General features: G+C 43.9%; 1 long non-coding RNA gene across 1 annotated transcript in view; it reads right to left on the reverse strand.

Moving 5' to 3' along the window:
* Positions 1-13950: 13950 nt before the first annotated feature.
* LOC138984355 (uncharacterized) overlaps positions 13951-17377 on the reverse strand; it is a 37663-nt gene continuing 34236 nt past the window's right edge. The window contains exons 2-3 of the long non-coding RNA XR_011461619.1: positions 14896-15045; positions 13951-14478 (exon numbers count right to left, since the gene is read on the reverse strand). This is a non-coding gene — a long non-coding RNA (uncharacterized lncRNA). The remainder of the gene's footprint in view (positions 14479-14895; positions 15046-17377) is intronic.

The raw sequence follows: 17377 nt of genomic DNA on the forward strand, positions 1-17377 counted from the left end.
AAAGCCCTCATAAACAGAGGCGAGATAAGGAGCAAATTGCCAGCACCTGCCGAACAATGGGCCTGGAGAGGGGTAATAAGGCGAGTTGGAGATAGAGAGAGCAAGGTTTGGGTCAGTCTCCCCATCCATTTAGTTGATGCGGGGTTGAGCACACCCTGCAAGCGCTTGAAGCGCTAGGAATATGCCAGGCAGCCCTCTTGGCTCTGGGATGGGACACAGTGACAGGATCCAGATGCTGATAGGTGGTGTTAATGGAGGGTCACGTTTGGACAATAGTATCCATCACTTGCCTCCTGGCTCTTCTGTCACGTAGAGTCATTTCTGACTACTCCATCACTCAGATTTGGGATAGATTCAATTATTGCCTTCACCCTGGCAACAGGATACACAAATCTATGCCCAAAGCACTAAGCAATCATTATTATTATTATTATTTTGACTCCAACTCTTCTCTTGTTCATTTTAAAAGAAGAAGACACCCCTAAGTGTTCAAAAATTCCTTCCTGTTTTAGCCTAACAACAGCTGGCGAGTTACTCAAGCCCCCCAGAATAATGGTTGCCTAATTAGTACGGAGAAACTTTTGTTTGAATGCCTGAATGATTATTCCTGATTTTTATAATATCAGTTGCCTAAATTAAATAGTCTCTGGATGTTTTCTAAAGTTTTGAAAGAGTTCAATTTAGGGTCTTTGAGCTACTTTAAAAGCATATAGAACAATGTTGCTTCCCTTTTGAGAAGTGTTTGCAACAGAGCAAAAACAGGAGTTGTATCCAAAAAAGGAGGGGGAGGAGGAAGAGGATTCAGAGAAGAGCTGGTTATATGATTACTGTTCATAAAGTGAAGACTTCATTTAAATCAGGTTAAAGGTAACAAAAATTAAAGTCCTGGGAAGCTCGCCAGAAGGAACTGAGAATCAGAGGGCTATCAGGAGGGGCAATCCTGGATTCTTTAAATGTTGTCTCTTTCAGGTTCAGAGAAATTGTCTTTTTTCTTGGACTAGGAGTGGTTTGTTTCCTGTAACATAGTACTCATCCCTTAAAGTGACATAAATAGGAAGGTAAAGCATTCTGCTTTTCCCTGATATTTGCACAAGATCCCAGCTTTGTTTTCTCCTCTCTTCCCCCCGCCTGGCAGTATATTGCTAGATAAACTTTCAGGTAATGGGGTCTGAGAAAGGTAATCAGGGTTAAAAGTCAACTGGCTCCTCTTTAATAATTCACATGTCATATTTCTTCCACTATGTCAGGTTTACTAAAGAAGATGGACAGGAGCTGAGGGGCGGCACTTGAGTTTATTATTCCAGCCTCAGAAGTGAGGAAAACTGTAAAAAGAGATGCCCCTGCACATCTCACAAAGGGGCTGAAGCCGCGCCAGCCTCCCTCTGAGTTCCTCATCTCACCTTGCTCCCCTCGCTTTCCAGATCTTCTCCAAGCTGCTAGGGTGATTTGTGAAGACAGGTACAAAAAAATATCCCTAGGTAACCTCTTCTTACAAATTTGTCCTCTGTCCCCCATCGCCAGTAACTTCATTCTTATTCACTCCCAAGGGGCGATTCCTTTCTTTTTTTCTCCCGGCCCCTGGCCACAATACAGAACACCTCTGCAGGGCAGTTTCACTTACAGGTAACGGCTCTGGCTTTAACTTACTTACCAATGACCTTTCTTATTTTTATAATTTTTTTTCTGGGGTGTTGCTGGAGACATCTTAATGTTCCTTCTACTTGAATCTCTCTATCCTCTTTCTTTTCAGCAGGGTGTACGGGAAAGTTTGAGATGTGCAGTTTTTCTTTATATTCTCAACAATTTGCTGTTTTCAGAAAGGGGGTAGGGGACAGAGCATACAGAAAAGATGAGAATGTGTAAAAATCCATGAAGTTTTAAGCATATCTGAGTTTGATTCTGAAAGATGAATTGGTATATAACCCCATTCCAGAAAGCAAGACAGAAGAAAAAAAGAAACAAGGAGTGATCCTTATCTGTTAAAACTTTGCCAAATGCAAGAATGGGTATTGAGCTCAGTTTGCATTTTTCCTCTCCCTCCAGCATTTTTGTAAGGATTCCCAAATTACATGGACCAAGCCAAGGGGGTGATTTCGTTTACAATTTCTCTTTCCCAATCTTTTTAAAACCAAAACACTAGAGGAAGGTTTTCCACTGTGAGGGCTAAAATTTTTTGATATGTTAATATTTTACCAAAAGAGTCCTACAATTCCGTAAAACGTGTAGCTGATGAGTTGCCAATGGACAGTTATTTGAAGAACAAGAATTCTATTTGTTTTTTTAGTTCTGAAGAAGTTTAAAACAAAAATAACACAAATAAATAGATCTCCGGGGAAATATGGTTTTATCTTCAAGGTACTATTATGGCTCATGATGACAGAAAAGTGACTAGCATCTCTCATTCTATTCATCTTGTGACTTCATGTCCCACAAATTTTCTCTTTTCCAGGGGCCTTTCCCACTCATTTTCAACTTTGTAAAGAGCCTTCTGCAGCAGTTCCTCTGCACATGATGAGCACCCAGGACTTTTTCTGCAGGCTCAGCTGTTTTCATATGAACTTTCTCCAACTTCTGTCACAAATTTGAGGTAGAGGTCTGTCTGTGCATCCGAAACAAGTTGTTGGGGAGTGGGGAGGCTTTACTGAGAGTTCCAGGGGAGAGTCAAGAAGCAAAGTCTCTAAAAATCAGGCACACTGACATGAGGAAGAAAAATAGTTCTGCAAGAAACTTCCAGTAAAAGATTGGATCGAGGTGAGAAAAACGAAGTTGGGTTTGCACAGGTCTGTGGCACGGGGTGGGTGCTGTGGGGGGAGGAGGCATGTATGTTTAAGACCATCACCCCAAGAAACTGCCTCTCTACAATTTTAAGAGGTTGTTACATTTATCTGATTGGACCATCAGGCAAGCACTTGAGCTACTTTTCATTCACTTGAGGGGACCCAGCCTTCCATCAGGGGATGGGAAATGATGAGGGATACCAGCTACATATTTGGTATGTATTTGTGGTTTATCTGCTCCCTCACCTCCTCAATAACAGAGGTTCAGAGGGTCCTCCATTTCTTATTTCCTTAGATTTTTTTTTTTTTTAAGCAGGAGGGGGAAAGGGGAAGAAAAAGATCTGTAAGTTTGTTCATTTTAAATATCTGCCATAGTGTGCTACGTATTTCTGCCAGAAAGTTTGTTTCTGGCTTTGAGTTCAAATCCTGAAAATTACCGCACTTTGTAGGGAGGCTTGCTTCTGAAACTACTAACCACGTCTTCTTTAGATTTGAGTGCTAGAGATGGAATTTAGATAAACTTCTCTCCCTTCTGGGAATACGTTGCCCCCTCCTCCCCACTCTTCCCCTCCTGCAATTCTCTAGATAACTGCCCCTCCTGGAGATCAGCCGCCACCCTCAGACCGACCCACATCTGGCAAGCGCCGCTTCCATTCGGGGCGCTAGTTTTCTGTTCTGATGGAGGTCCTCCATTCCACCACGAGTTCAGAGCTGGACAAGGCTCTGCAGGTCTGAGCACTCACGAAGACAGAATAATTTTCCAAGGGCGATGACTGATGAAAAGCATCTGAAAGGCGGCCGGGGAGAAGGGGGTTGTGTTCCCCATTCTGCAGAATCAGCTCGGGTCAGCGGGACCCTGAGCAGCTGTTAGGACTGCGGGGCTGACTTAACCAGAAACCCCAAAAGGCGCATCTCCCACCTGGCAGAAAAAATTAGAACACTCCGTTTGAGGTCCTTTATTTCTGTTTTAACTAGATGGGAAGAGGTAAACTCCGAGAAAAACCGAAAGTGGAAGTGTATGGAGCACCACACGGGTTCTCAGAGGAACATCCCTGTTCTCCCAGAGGTTCAGAGAGAAACAGAACCCGAGGAGGAGGGGGAAAGTGTAGATATCCCTGCATGGATTCGGAAAACGCAAAGTAGCCAGGTTGGGCGGAGGGGCTGGCGGGAACCTTCTGGGAAGGTCGGTCGCAGCAGTGGCAGGACTCCGCGAGGAGGCGGAGGGGAGGTCGCAGGGGTCTCGGGCGGCGCGGGAGGCGGGGACCCCGACCTCCCCTTCCCCGCGCCGCTCCTCCCGCCCGGCCGGCCCCTCAGATTCCATCTCCAGCCCTGCTAACACCTATCATTTGAAGCCATCTCCGCTCTGTCTCCCAAACATCTCGAGCATCTTTGATTCCGCTCGCCGCTCCTTCTTATTGAGTTCTGCGTGTCTCTCGGCAACTTGTCATAACCTGTAATAAAATGCCCTTTCTGGCGGGAGTTAAAGTCCAGAGGGCAGCCGTTCTATTTCCAACTGAGAGCCGAGAGAAGGAACCGCGGCCGCCTCCCTTTTGTCTGCCTCCGGGTTTAACTCCTGCGAGACTGGCCCCGGGACATGGGGCCCCGCGTGGATGCGCTCCGAGGACCCGGGTCCGGGGGTACCCGCCTTCCCAGCTCCCGGGCTCGGCCCCCCGCGCCTCTGCCAGAAAGTTCTGGGTCTGGGGGCTGCGCGCTCATGCTGCGAAGGCGTGTTCCTCAAAATGAGAAGAGCCCTGTTGCACTTTGGGGTTCATTTTTTCATGGGAAGGGGGATTTGCCGGGAGGAACAGAACAGGATGGGAACAGATAGAATGGTACCCAGGTCACTTCCGTCAGCCTCCCATGAGCTTTTCGCGAGCCTGGTTATGTAACTGGTTGAAATCATGTCTTTAATTAGTCAGTCTCATAACTGTTTTCAGAAGCCTGAAATCAAAATGGAAAGATTTATTCGAGATTCCCTCTCCAGCCGGTGAACGTGAGGAGTTCACACGCATTGCCATTTCATCTCAGCAGAAATTAGGGGCTCCCCTAGGACCCAGTTTTGCACCACCCACCCCCAGCCGCCGCCACCTGCAAAGGGCAAGGAGTTGGCGTGTCCTGTGTCCCGCAGGCCACCAGGTCCGTGGAGTTCCAAGCGAGGATGAGCGCCCCTGAAGGAGACCTCTGGCTTCCCATCCTTTTCAAATCTCTGGAACACCCCTCTTTGCCACTATTGTGTGTTTAGAAAGAGCTGCCGGTTTCTTACCTGCCTACCCCCGGAAAAGTCACCTTGGAATACCCTCATGTGCTGAGCCAGGGTGTCTTCAGCCATTTTTCAGTTCGTCCTAGGAGAATCGATGGCTGTGATGGCACCCAGGAGGAAAGCCAGTGTGGGGAGGGGGCAGGTACCTGGGAAAAGGGACCAAACCAGAAACCGACCAGCTGTCTTCCTGGTGCTTTATTTTGTCCTGAAAGTGTTAGTCACTCTGTCGCGTCCAACTCTTTGTGACCCCATGGACCGTAGGCTCCTCTGTCTATGGGATTCTCCAGGCAAGAATACTGGAGAGGATTGTTCCAGGAGATCTTCCCAACCCAGGAATTGAACCTGGGTCTCCTGCATTGCAGGCAGATTCTTCACCAGCTGAGCCACCAGGGAAGCCATTTTGTCCCGAGTTTGTTTAACAAGGAAGTAAGGAGTTTCCTCATAAAGATGGTGTCTTCATGGACATGGTCTCCCCTGTGACCTCTGGGCCCCATGTCCAACCCCAAAACTCTTCTTCAAAGACCCACAACTGGAGAGGTGCTGTGAGATTATTCTCATCCAGTTGTAAAGCAGAAACAGCCTATACTTGACTTACTCCAGGTGTGGTACCCTACCTCCTCAGAGCATCCCCAAGAGACTGATACCCTGATTCTGTCGTATGACCGAGGTTCCAGACTTCCTGTGTCCATCTCTCTCCAATTCACACCCTCTCTGCTAATTTTTTTCTGTACTGAGACACTAGTAAAACCTTAGAAACAATATCTTAAAACCCAAACCACATTCTGTTCCCTAAAAGAAACCTGCGGAAATTGACCAGCTGAACTCTGCAAGTGATCTCCCCTTTTTTTTCCCTAGGGGTGGAGGTAATGGTGGAGAGTGTGTGTCATAAACTGTGATAAGAGAGGGAAAGTAGAAAGATTTGATTTGAGAGTCTATGTTATTTGATATTCCTCCACACAGAACATTCTGTTCAGTTAAGAAAAAAAAAAATGCATTCCTGTCTTCTGCATCAGAACTTCTGGTGGGACACAGTGGGGAGAAGTTTAACACATGTAGGAAAATTTATGCAGTGGCAGCCCTTTATTCCCCAAAGAATAAAAATTAAGAAAAAATTAGCAAAAATATAGACAAATGCAATTGTTTAGCAGTCATTTTAGAAATACTCCAGTGCACTGCTTACTGCAGTCTCCCATTTCTCTTTGTTTATTTCTCGAGGTTGATCTCTGGGTCTCTCGTATAACCTTTGACACAAACATGTTCAAGTGGTAGTTTGCCCTCAGCCAGGCAGGAGCTGCTGCCTTTATGAAGGTGATGATTAGTGTCCCTTTTAATCTCTGGACAGGGCCAGACTCCTTTTCCTTGTGTGTCCTACTTTTAGAGAGACTATGAAGCCGTAGATCCTGGAAACAGTATGGGTTTAAAACCCTGTTCTGAAATCCTCGACATATTTGAAGATCCTGACAATTATAGTCCCATTCTCCCCAGTTAGCTGGTGGACTCTATTCAGAAGGAAGCTATTTGAGGGCATGTAAAAGCCAGTAAATTTCCCGATGCACAAAAGAAAATGGTGCTTTCTGCCTACTGCCTCTTTCCACTCGAAAGTGAATAATGCCCCAGTTACTACCAGGCCTGACTTGATTTATCTTGGTTAATAGGATTAACGTGTCAGCCCCTCTCAAGAATTTCCAAATGCAGATCTGGAGTGTCACTGACTCGCTGGTGTCTTTTTTCCTCTCTGATGGGCATAATGACGCACCTACAAGCAGAGGGCCTTTGTCCAGTGGGAGCAGACAGATTATCTGTCTCCAGTGAAATAAGGCGTGTTGTGGCCACCTTTGCCAAGACTCAAAGCCAGAACCCAGTCACTATAAAATAATTGTGTCACTACCTCACCAGTGCGCTGTTCGTGTTTCATTTATCTTTTGACTGTAATTGAATGGTTGAAAAGCAAAAATGTAGACAAATTCCAGCTGTATTGAGATCTATTTCTTCCTCCAGTACCTCGGCCCATCATTAGATACTTTCCCTCTCTGCACAGGAGGTCAGAGTGTATAAATATAAATTGCATTTTGCATTACTTCTAGATGAGTGAAGCTGTCAAAGCAATAATATGAGCTTTCAGTCCCACATTCTACCACTTCTTTCCCATTTTTTGGCCAGGAGGTCATGTGCAAATTGAACGTGACAACCCAGAAGACATGTCCAACAGACTCGTATTGTTACCCGGCTCAGCCGCCTGGCTCATAACAACATTAAACCCACATTAGTCTCCAGCCTCCGCCAGGGAGGAGCTCGTAAACTCGGGACCCAGGCTTCTCCAAAAGTTCACTTCAGTAGTGACATTTCATCGGAAAGTCGTAGGCAGCACTAACCTAAAATATTCTGCATCCAGGAGTCATGAAGGTGTCGTCCTTAGAGACACCAAGCCAGTGTCTTAACAGGACAAAGGACAAAGAACAAGATAAAGAGCTGAGAGCCCTCCAACACACACATACACACACACACACAGAGGAAAATGCCCACGCTTGTATTTGAAATTATGCAAAATTTCCAGAGTCCAATAGCCATGCAGTTAAAAATCACCTTTGTTGTTGTTTGAACAATGAAGATGCCGTCATTCAGGCAGTTACCTTAAAATATGGATTGGCCTTGTACCCTTATTTGCAGGTTCTGCTTAGCAGTGTTTTAAAAAGCCTGTTGCTCAAGAGAAATTAAGGTTTTAGCAGCTTAGTATCACAGTGATTATAAGAGAACCCTCTTGAAACTATATTGCAGTGAAGGAATCAGGAACTTTCATCAATCTGAAGGAAGCTGAATGGCTCAGAGGATTGGTAATTGGCTATCGACGTGACCCGTTCATGTCTTGCCCAGATTGCAGTTAGCAGAGAGCTGTTGTTCCCTGACAGGGTGTTTGATGGTTTCTAGGAAATGAGTGGCTGTTTTCATTCCTGTTCCAAATGGACAGGTGTCTACATCAGAATTGGCAACCTGGTTGGCACGCTCAAAGAGTGGCCAAAGAGCGAATTGTTTATGGAGAATAAACTTCCCTCCCGCCTGTGATGCCTGCACATGCATGGCTGGGGAGGGGGCAAAATGGAGATGCTGGAGGCGGAAAGGTTGATTCAAGTCTGTGAACGTAAGCTGGCTGAAGCCCTTTGGTTCCTAGTGGCGCCATATGCAACTGCATCTCTTCAGCTTTATCTTGTGCTTTACCACGTTGTGCTGTAAATGCACAAATAAAAATCCATGAAAGATGCTTAGGACGCTCTTATCAGTCTCAACAAGTAAAATAAGCCAAGAATTGTGTTTTTTCACACTTTGTTAAGTAAGTATTACTTTCATATATCTTTCTTTTCTTGACAAAATGGATCTTTTTTTTTTCACCCCCTCCTCTGTAGGTCAGATAACTTGCATGTGTTTGGCACTGAATGTGAGGTAATAGAACCTGGTTCAAAGAAGGAAGTATTGCTCTTGTCCTAAGTGGATAATATTATATTTTATTGTATTATACCTAAGTGAAGACTCTCAAACCTATAAAAGTATTTATCTCTCCTTTCACTTTCACACATAATCCCTATTGTTCATGAAAATAATTTCTACTTCCTGAGTGTTATTATAAAATAGTATATGAGTCATATTCTTGAAGAAAAAAATCATTATAATACTTCAAACTCTGATGTTTTTTATTGTTTAACCTTTAATTTCACAAATATGAAAGTTAAAGTTTGGTATAAGATTTTTAAAAAAGAAAACAAAAGCTAAAAGACCTCAGACTATGAGACTAAAGCCACTGTTGTTGATACTGGAGATTTACATTTAATTTGGGGTAATTTTTATCAGTAAGAATGTTTAATTGTTCCAAACTTTAAAATTTAGGTTTCCAGTTGCAAGATTCTTTAATCCTTTTCCTTGTTCTAACTTTTCCCTTCTCTTCTTAATGAACTATTTCTGCAAATCTGACATTAATTTTTAGTTCATTTTGACCCATTGCTTTGGGCTCAGAAATTGTACCAACTGGACTTGAGCTCAAGTCTACCTCTTCTGATGAAGAAAGTGGATGAAATAAAACTCAGGGAAGTTGCCTCACTGATCCAAAATGAGTCTCAAAATCTGAAGGAGATTGTAGAATTGGAACGTATTGTTTCCTTATGGTTATATTAATCCACTTCTAGAAATAGAATCAAACCTTTCTTGAGCTTGCATGTAAGGATGGACCCAGGTGCCATTTAAAGATTCATCTTGAAAGAACCCAAAGGAACTCTGAAGCCAGCAGCCTCTAGCAGCTGCAGAAAGTCAGGCAGTTCTCAGAAAACTGCCTGGGAAGGAGTCATCAATGCTGGTTTTCTGGGAATATCACGTTGAATCAATGTGCGTGTGTGTGCTCAACCGCTCAGTCGCTCAGTCGTGTCTGACTCAGTGATGCATGGACTGCAGCCCGCCAGGCTCCTCTGGCCATGGGATTTTCCAGGCAAGAATACTGGAGTGGGTTGTCATTTCCTCCTCCAGGGGATCTTCCCAACACAGGGATCAAACCCGCATTGTCTGCTGCATCTCCTGCATTGGCAGGCAGATTCTTTACCACTGAGCCACCTGGGAAGCCCATTGAGTCAATAATTCAATTCTATTAGGGTTTTGGGGGACCCATATATTGAAATAAAATTTCATGTTGAAAATAATATTCCATAGCTTGGAAGATTCCCTTACACCTCAGAGTTCATTGGTATAATCTCCTAGAAAGATGGGGAGTGGTAAGAACTGGAAATTTCCAATCGTAAATCATTTACATGTAACACAACTAAATAAAATCCTTGTCCTAGCTGATTCTATATATAAAACCAAACATTCCTTAAATGATTATATAGAAAACCAGTTTGTTCAGATAGCCCCTATACTTGAATCCTTATATGAGATTTGGTGTGTGTGTGTGTTTTTCTACTGTATCAACTGCCCAGTGATATTTAAAACTCTCATGTCTTTAGTTCAGCAAGGAGCCAAATGGAGTTGGGTTCATTCCATTCCCTCCAATATAACTGCCTCCTTCTGGAAAGCAAATGAGAAAATTTAATGAATAATGAAAATTAAAATGTAGGCAGAGGGAAGTGAGTTCTCTATCCAGAGTCACCACTGAACACCCACACAAGCAAGAGTTTGGCATTTGCCTGTCATCTGCTTTTCTGACCATAGGGAGCAGCTCAAGTGACAGGCACACAGATGGACGCCTTGTATGATTAATGGCATCAACCAGGCCTGGTGGTGAGGATGCTGGAGATGGCGACAGACATGAGCTTGTCCCCTTTTTGGTTTAATGGTCCTTCAAAGGTTTGAAGTTGAGAGGGATTAGGAAAAATTCCAGCCCCATTCTTTTTCACTAGAAAAATCTGAAGGCACCCCTCTTTTCTCCAGCATCACTTGCCAAGACCAGACCTTTAGTAGGAAGCTATACCAGCCTTCAGAATGGTCCACCAAAATTACATTCTCCTTCCACTTCCTTCCTTCCTTTGCTCCTTCCTCTCTCTCTTTCTTTGTTCTTTTCTCCTCCCATCCCACTTTGTTGTTTTTGTTTTGTTTGTTTTGTTTTGTTTTGCCTCTTTCTCCCAAGCATTGTCTTATTTCAGCAAGCTCAGGATACAAACTAGCCCACCAGAAGGGGCTCTCCAAAATCTCTGATGAATGTGCAGATTTGAGCAGGGCCCGAGTGGGCAGCGTGAAGCCCTATCATCACTCCCAACCTAACGTCTTCTGACTCTACCCCAGCCACCAAGCAGGTGGTTCCTGAGCATGGCTCCTCTGTTGCATCAAGAATACAGGAGACCAAGACTCCACCATTCAAAATAGGCCATAGCCTCAAGATCATACCTAAAGTTGAGAATTCTTTCCTTAGTCACTCAAATGTGTCCAGTTCTTTGTGACCCCATGGACTGTAGCCTGCTAGGCTCCTCTGTCCATGGGATTCTAGAGGCCCAGTAGTGGAGTGGATAATGTCCCTTCTCCATGGATCTTCCCAACCCAGGAATCAAACCCAAGTCTCCAGCATTACAAGTAGGTTCTTTACTGTCTGAGCCACCAGGGAAGCCCCTATTCTTTCCTTTACTGGCTTTTAAATTTTAATTTACCTTGAATAGACATGTAAAAGGTAGGAAAGGGCAACAACACTTCCTCCTATCTCCCAGTCCCTCCCATCCAAGTTCACCAAAATCCTTTCTTTAAATTAATACATTTTTGGAGGAATTTTAGATTTATAGAAAATTTGAGTGAACTATATAAAGAGTTTCTGTATATCCCTTCATATCGCTTCCCAACCTTGCCCTGCTATTACCATCTTGCTTTGGTATGGTACATATGTTACAATTGATGCTCCAATACTGATACATTATTATTAGTTGAAGATCATAGTTTATATTAGGCTTCACTCAGTGTTGTATGTTCTGTGAGTTTTGGCCAATGTATAAAGACATGTATCCACCATTAGGCATCATAGGAAATAGTTTCACTGCCCTAAATATCCCCTGTGTTTGGACCTTGATGTTCAGTGCAGCACTGTTTACCATAGCTAGGACATGGAAGCAGCCTAAATGTCCCTCCACAGATGAATGGATAAAGATGCCATGATACATATACACAATGGAATATTACTCCGCCATAAAAAGGAACACATTTGAGTCAGTTCTAGTGAGGTGGGTGAACCTAGAGCCTATTATACAGAGTGAAGTAAGAAAGACAAATATAGCATATTAATACATATATATGGAATCTATGGAGAAGGCAATGGCACCCCACTCCAGTACTCTTGCCTGGAAAATCCCATGGACGGAGGAGCCTGGTAGGCTGCAGTCCATGGGATCGCTGAGGGTCGGACACGACTGAACGGCTTCACTTTCACTTTTCCCTTTCATGCAGTGGAGAAAGAAATGGCAACCCGCTCCAGTGTTCTTGCCTGGAGAATCCCAGGGATGGGGGAGCCCGGTGGGCTGCCGTCTATGGGGTCGCACAGAGTCGGACACGACTGAAGTGACTCAGCAGCAACAGCAGCAGCAGCATGGAATCCAGAAAGATGGTGCTGATGAACCTATTTGCAGGGCTGCATTGGAGACGCAGACACCGAGAACAGACTTATGGATTTGGGAGGAGGGAAGGAAGGAGAGGGTGGAAGGAATGGAGAGATTACCATGGAAACATACACATTACCACGTGTAAAATAGATGTCTAGTGAGAATTTGCTGTATGACTCAGGGAACTCAAACCTAGGCTCTGCAACAACCTAGAGGGATGGGAAGGGTGGGAAGTGAGAGGGAGGTCAAGAGGGAGGGGACATATGTCTACCTAAGACTGACTTATGTTGATGTATGGCAGAAATATTGTAATGCAATATTGAAAAGCAATGATCCTTCAGTTAAAAATGAGTAAATTTAAAAGTGAGGAAAAAAAAAAAAAAACAACTGTGTTCTACCTATTCATCCTTCTCTCTCCATGAAGCCTCTAGCAACATCTGGGGGTTTTACTGCTCTATAGTTTTGCCTTTTCCAGAATGTCATATAGTTGGAATTATGTACAGTACATGTAAGTTTCCTCCATGTCTGTCTACGAGCTCATTTCTTTTTATTGTCGCCTGACATTCCACTGTCTGGTCGTGCCATGGTGTGTTTATCCAGTCACTTACTGAAGAACAACTTGAAAAGGACTAAGTCTTGCCAATTATGAATAAAGCTGCTATATACGCTCATATGCAAAGTTTGGTGTGGACATAAATCTTCAACTCATGTGAATAAATATCATTGCTAGATAATATGGGAAGAGTGTGTTTAGTTTTATAAGAAATGGCCAAACTGTCTTTCAACCCAATGCATTTCTTGTAGTTTTAAATGACATATTAGTTAGGTCCTATTACATAATAGGTCCTTAAGCAAACATGGGGACCTAGGCACTGCCAACAGCTCCTGGTGGACCCCAAGGCAAGAGTTGGGACCATTTGGAGGAACAAAGAGTCTCTCTTAAGACCATGAACTTGATCGAGCTACAGGGCTTCATGTCTTGCCTTTGTGACTTACTTGCTCTGTGACTTCAGGTAAGTTACTTAACCTTTCCATGCTTCTGTTACCTCAACTGAAATTAACTTGGTAATAGTGTTCTTGCCTGGAGAATCCCAGGGATGGGGGAGCCTGGTGGGCTGCCGTCTACGGGGTCGGACAGAGTCGGACACGACTGAAGCGACTTAGCAGCAGCAGCAGCAGCAGTACCCAAATGCTAGGGTTCAGAGGATTACCTGAGCTATCTCATGCATGTCTTAGTATCACTTAGTAAAAGTGCTCAAGAAATGTTCGTTATTCCTATATCTTATTAGGAAAACCAGTGTCTCTTCCATCACTACCACCATCACCCAGTGTATAGCCAGTATATTCTGTAGTGACGATTTGTGTAACACTTCAGCCAGGTCCAGCAAAGACAGAACAGTTGATATATTGTGAAATATGGTGAGCGAAAAAAAATGTGCAGCAGCTAAAATACAAGGAAATCAAAACTAGAAAGGAAATGTCTTTAAGTGCAGAGGTTTTGGTCCACAGAATAAATCCGCTCGTTCTTCCTTAGCCCTTGACTCCCAACGCTGTCTTGTTGGCTCAGAACCCTCTCGGGTAAGTTCTTGATTATGAAATGCCCTCTCTCTGGTGGCCTGCCAAAGCCTGCTCCGCAGACTCCCGGGCTAACCTGGCACTGCTGCTGGTGAGAAGCCTTGTAACCCCGAGGGCCTGACTAATGCGTGTGTATTTTCCTTTCTCAGACAATTCTGCAGGCAGGCAGGAGGAGAGCCGTTCAGCAATCCACGTGGTAATTTCTTTTTTCTATTTCTTTGGGCAGTTCTTCCAGGATGACATAATGATATGTGCTAACAATGAAAAATAAAGGCACAGTAGCTGTATCTCTTTATACTTGGGTTTACTTTGGAAATCAACAAACAAAAAAGAAATTCTCTCCTGTGCTTTCTTGATGAATAATCCATGGCTCCCACAATGCCCTCCCACCAGTGGGAATGGAAACATCTGAGGGCTTCTACAAGCTGATTTGCCTTCATGATATCAGATAACTAGTTTTCCTGTTTTAACTGCATGAGCAGGGTTTAGGTGTCACGAGGTCAGAGCGCATGGAATTTTTTTTTAAACTTAGGGTAAACAATGAAACCCAATAACTTATTCAGGGCATATGGCTCAAGAACAAGCAGTCACTAATATGAGTCATATCGCATTAATAAAGCATGACACTAAGGGCATATTTGGATCAAAATATTTCAGAGTAACTGTAAAACTGAAATATGACAACAGAGCTCAGACTCCTACTTAGGAATTACAAAGAGGTAGGTTTGAAAAGTTGAACCGTAGGACATGTGGGTCTGCTGGAGTCTTCCACAGGGATGCTGACAGCCAAGCATTAAGTCTGTTTAGCCCATCAGTCCTGTGGGAAGAACAGGAAGAGGGCAGAAGATCAGAACGAGCAGTCTTTCTCAATCGGCCCTCCCACACCCACTCAAGTGTCTTGCAGCGCCTGGTAGAGCTTAATAGAGTCATGAGGAAAAGGAAGAACAAAGGAAAGAAGGAAAGAATTGGCCACAAGGAAAGGTCTCCCACTCTGAATTTGCTTTGGCTGTTCTGAGGTGCAGGGAAATCTTTCTAGATTTTCTAGAACCTTCTGTGCTTTAAGGTCTGGCCTGGTGAGTTTGGGAAATGATTAACAGCATGGTATCAAGAATCAGACCATAGAAAGCAACTTGAAGTTCTGACTCCACCCCGCACTAGTCCCATGACACTGAGCAGTTCCTCTCTAAGCCTGGGCTTTCTTGGTTGTGAAACAGAAATAACAATAGCAACGTACCTCCTCCAGCTGCTGTAAGGATCACAGAAAATCACAGTGGGTGGCCAGGTCTCTGATGCATAGTGAGTGCTCAATCTAGGTCGTTACCACACTATTGTTGTCATCATTGCTATTTTGAGTCAACTACCCCAGTTATGGACACCTTTCTATCTGGAACAGGAAACAGGCAGGAAAGAAGTTAGTAGTAGCAGGGTTCAGGCGTGGACTCACAAGCTGAGCATTTCAGCATCCTTAGATGCCACCAGCTCTGCTGCTCCATTATTTAATTCAGTTCAGCAAGTGTGTTTTGAGTTCCTTCTCTATAGAAGATTCAGGAAAAAGTTCTAGGAGTGTTCTGGGATCCAGGGGACATAGTAATGTTCCTGCCTCACAAAGGGGTATTTAACAAATGTGCCTGTCCAGTTAGTGATGAAATTGGACATAGTCTTTCAAAATATCAGATTAGCCTCTTTGAATCTGAATTAACACACACATAATCCTGACCCCTATTCTCCTTCTCCCCCAAATATAGGTAGATAGATAGATATAGATATAGTATTAGTATGAAAAGTGAAAGTGTTAGTCGCTCAGTCTTGTCTGACTCTTTGCGACCCCATGGACTGAACACCCTCCCCTGCCCCCGCCCAGGCTCCTCTGTCCATGGAATTCTCCAGGCAAGAATACTGCGGTGGGTTGCTGTTCCCTTCTCCAGGGGATCTTCCCAACCCAGAGATCAAACCTGGATCTCCTGCATTGCAGGCAGATTCTTTACCATTTGAGTCACCAGGGAAGCCCATTAGTATAGTATTAGAATCATAAGTATAGTAGAGTATTATAGCTAGTATTAGTATAGTATAAAACAATTTCAGTTTTATTTATTTAAAATTTCAGTTTAAAATCCCTTGTAAGTTAAAAATTTAAATATCAACTAACTGCATTAAATATGTCTAAGCGAAAGAGGTTTTTTCCCTAAATATCCTTTGAGGAAAACAGGGTTCCAAATGTTTAAACACTGTATCAACCTAAAACATGGTTGATCCCATTTAGGACCATGGTTGATCCTGGTCCCATTCTGCTTGTCTCTGTACCCAAAGTATTTGTCAGCTTCAGTGAGAACATGGATGAGTCATGCCTCTTTAATGATTTGGCATATAACTTCTGCATCAATGTTTAATATTTTTGGTATAAAAGCATATTAAGGTCAGAAACTGAATGGTGGTCTAGGACCCTACATTGACTCTCCAAACCAAATTTCAGAATATAGTCTTACATCAGCAGACTAGAACCTATATCTTAGATATCTCTCCTAACCACTTGCCTTCATTAGGCCAAACAAAAACAAAATCAGGGCATCGACTAAGGTAGATAAGCAGGTCGGTAAACCGAGATGTTGAGCTCATTCGTGAAGAGTATGTGGAAGAGGATGGGGGCTCAGATGGCCTTCCTGATGTCCAGCAAGTCACAACTCCATGTGGCAGAACTGTGCTGGGCTCCCAGGAGGCCCAGTCTAGCAAGGTGTCTTTTTCCTTGCAGCTGAATGGCCCTTGTCTCCTGTCAGTCATGGAGACATGGATGGACGGATGGAGGTGCACAGGGCCTTTAGTCTTCAGGTGCAGTCAGGGCAATTATTTTCTGCACCAGTAGGAGGATGGGCAGGGGGATCTTGACTCTGACCTTTATCTTTTAAACTTTATCTTTAATTGGAGGATGATTACAATACTGCCATGGCTTCTGCCCCATGTCAACATGAACCAGCCATAGGTGTGCACATGTTCCCGCCCCTCTGGAGCCTCCCTCCCACCTCCCTCCCCACCCCATGCCTCTAGGTTGTCACGGAGCACGGGCTTTGGGCTCCCAGCAAACTCCCACTGGCTCTCTATTTTACATATAGTCATGCATACATTTCAGTGCTGCTCTCGCAAATCATCCCACCCTCCCCCTCCCCCACTGTGTCCAAAAATCTGTCCTTTATGTCTGCATCTCCATTGCTGCCTTGCAAGTTGGATCATCAGTGCCATCTTTCTAGATGTGTTTCATAGATATGTGTTAATATACAATATTGCTCTTTCTCTTTCTGACTTAACATCACCCTGTATGATAGGCTCTAGGCTCATCCGCCTCATTAGAGATGACTCAAATGTGCTCCTGACTCTGATCGTTAATTTCCACTCATCAACAGACTGATACTCCCCCTGCGTAGGAAAGCAAAAACATCAATTTTTATGACAGTAGTGGCTTTTACCAGCAAAAAAAAAAAAGTTTGCAAGTTAGAATGAAAAGTACTACATACCTGGAGAGGTGTTTTCTGTGGTATCTCTCAGCTGTATGTGCCTGATGCTGAAAGGAGTGCTCTTAAAGAAAAAAAAAAAAAATCTCTCTGCCCCAGGTGAGCCTCTGTTAGTTTCCAGAGAGAGTAAAGGCCATTACACCCAGCTAGTCTGCCAGGCTCCCCATACCCCATATTGTGGTCCCTTTCTAGGGAGGGGGATGCATGGATATAAAT

This window comes from Bos mutus, chromosome 21 (genome assembly GCF_027580195.1).
Source record: "Bos mutus isolate GX-2022 chromosome 21, NWIPB_WYAK_1.1, whole genome shotgun sequence".
NCBI lineage: Eukaryota > Metazoa > Chordata > Mammalia > Artiodactyla > Bovidae > Bos > Bos mutus.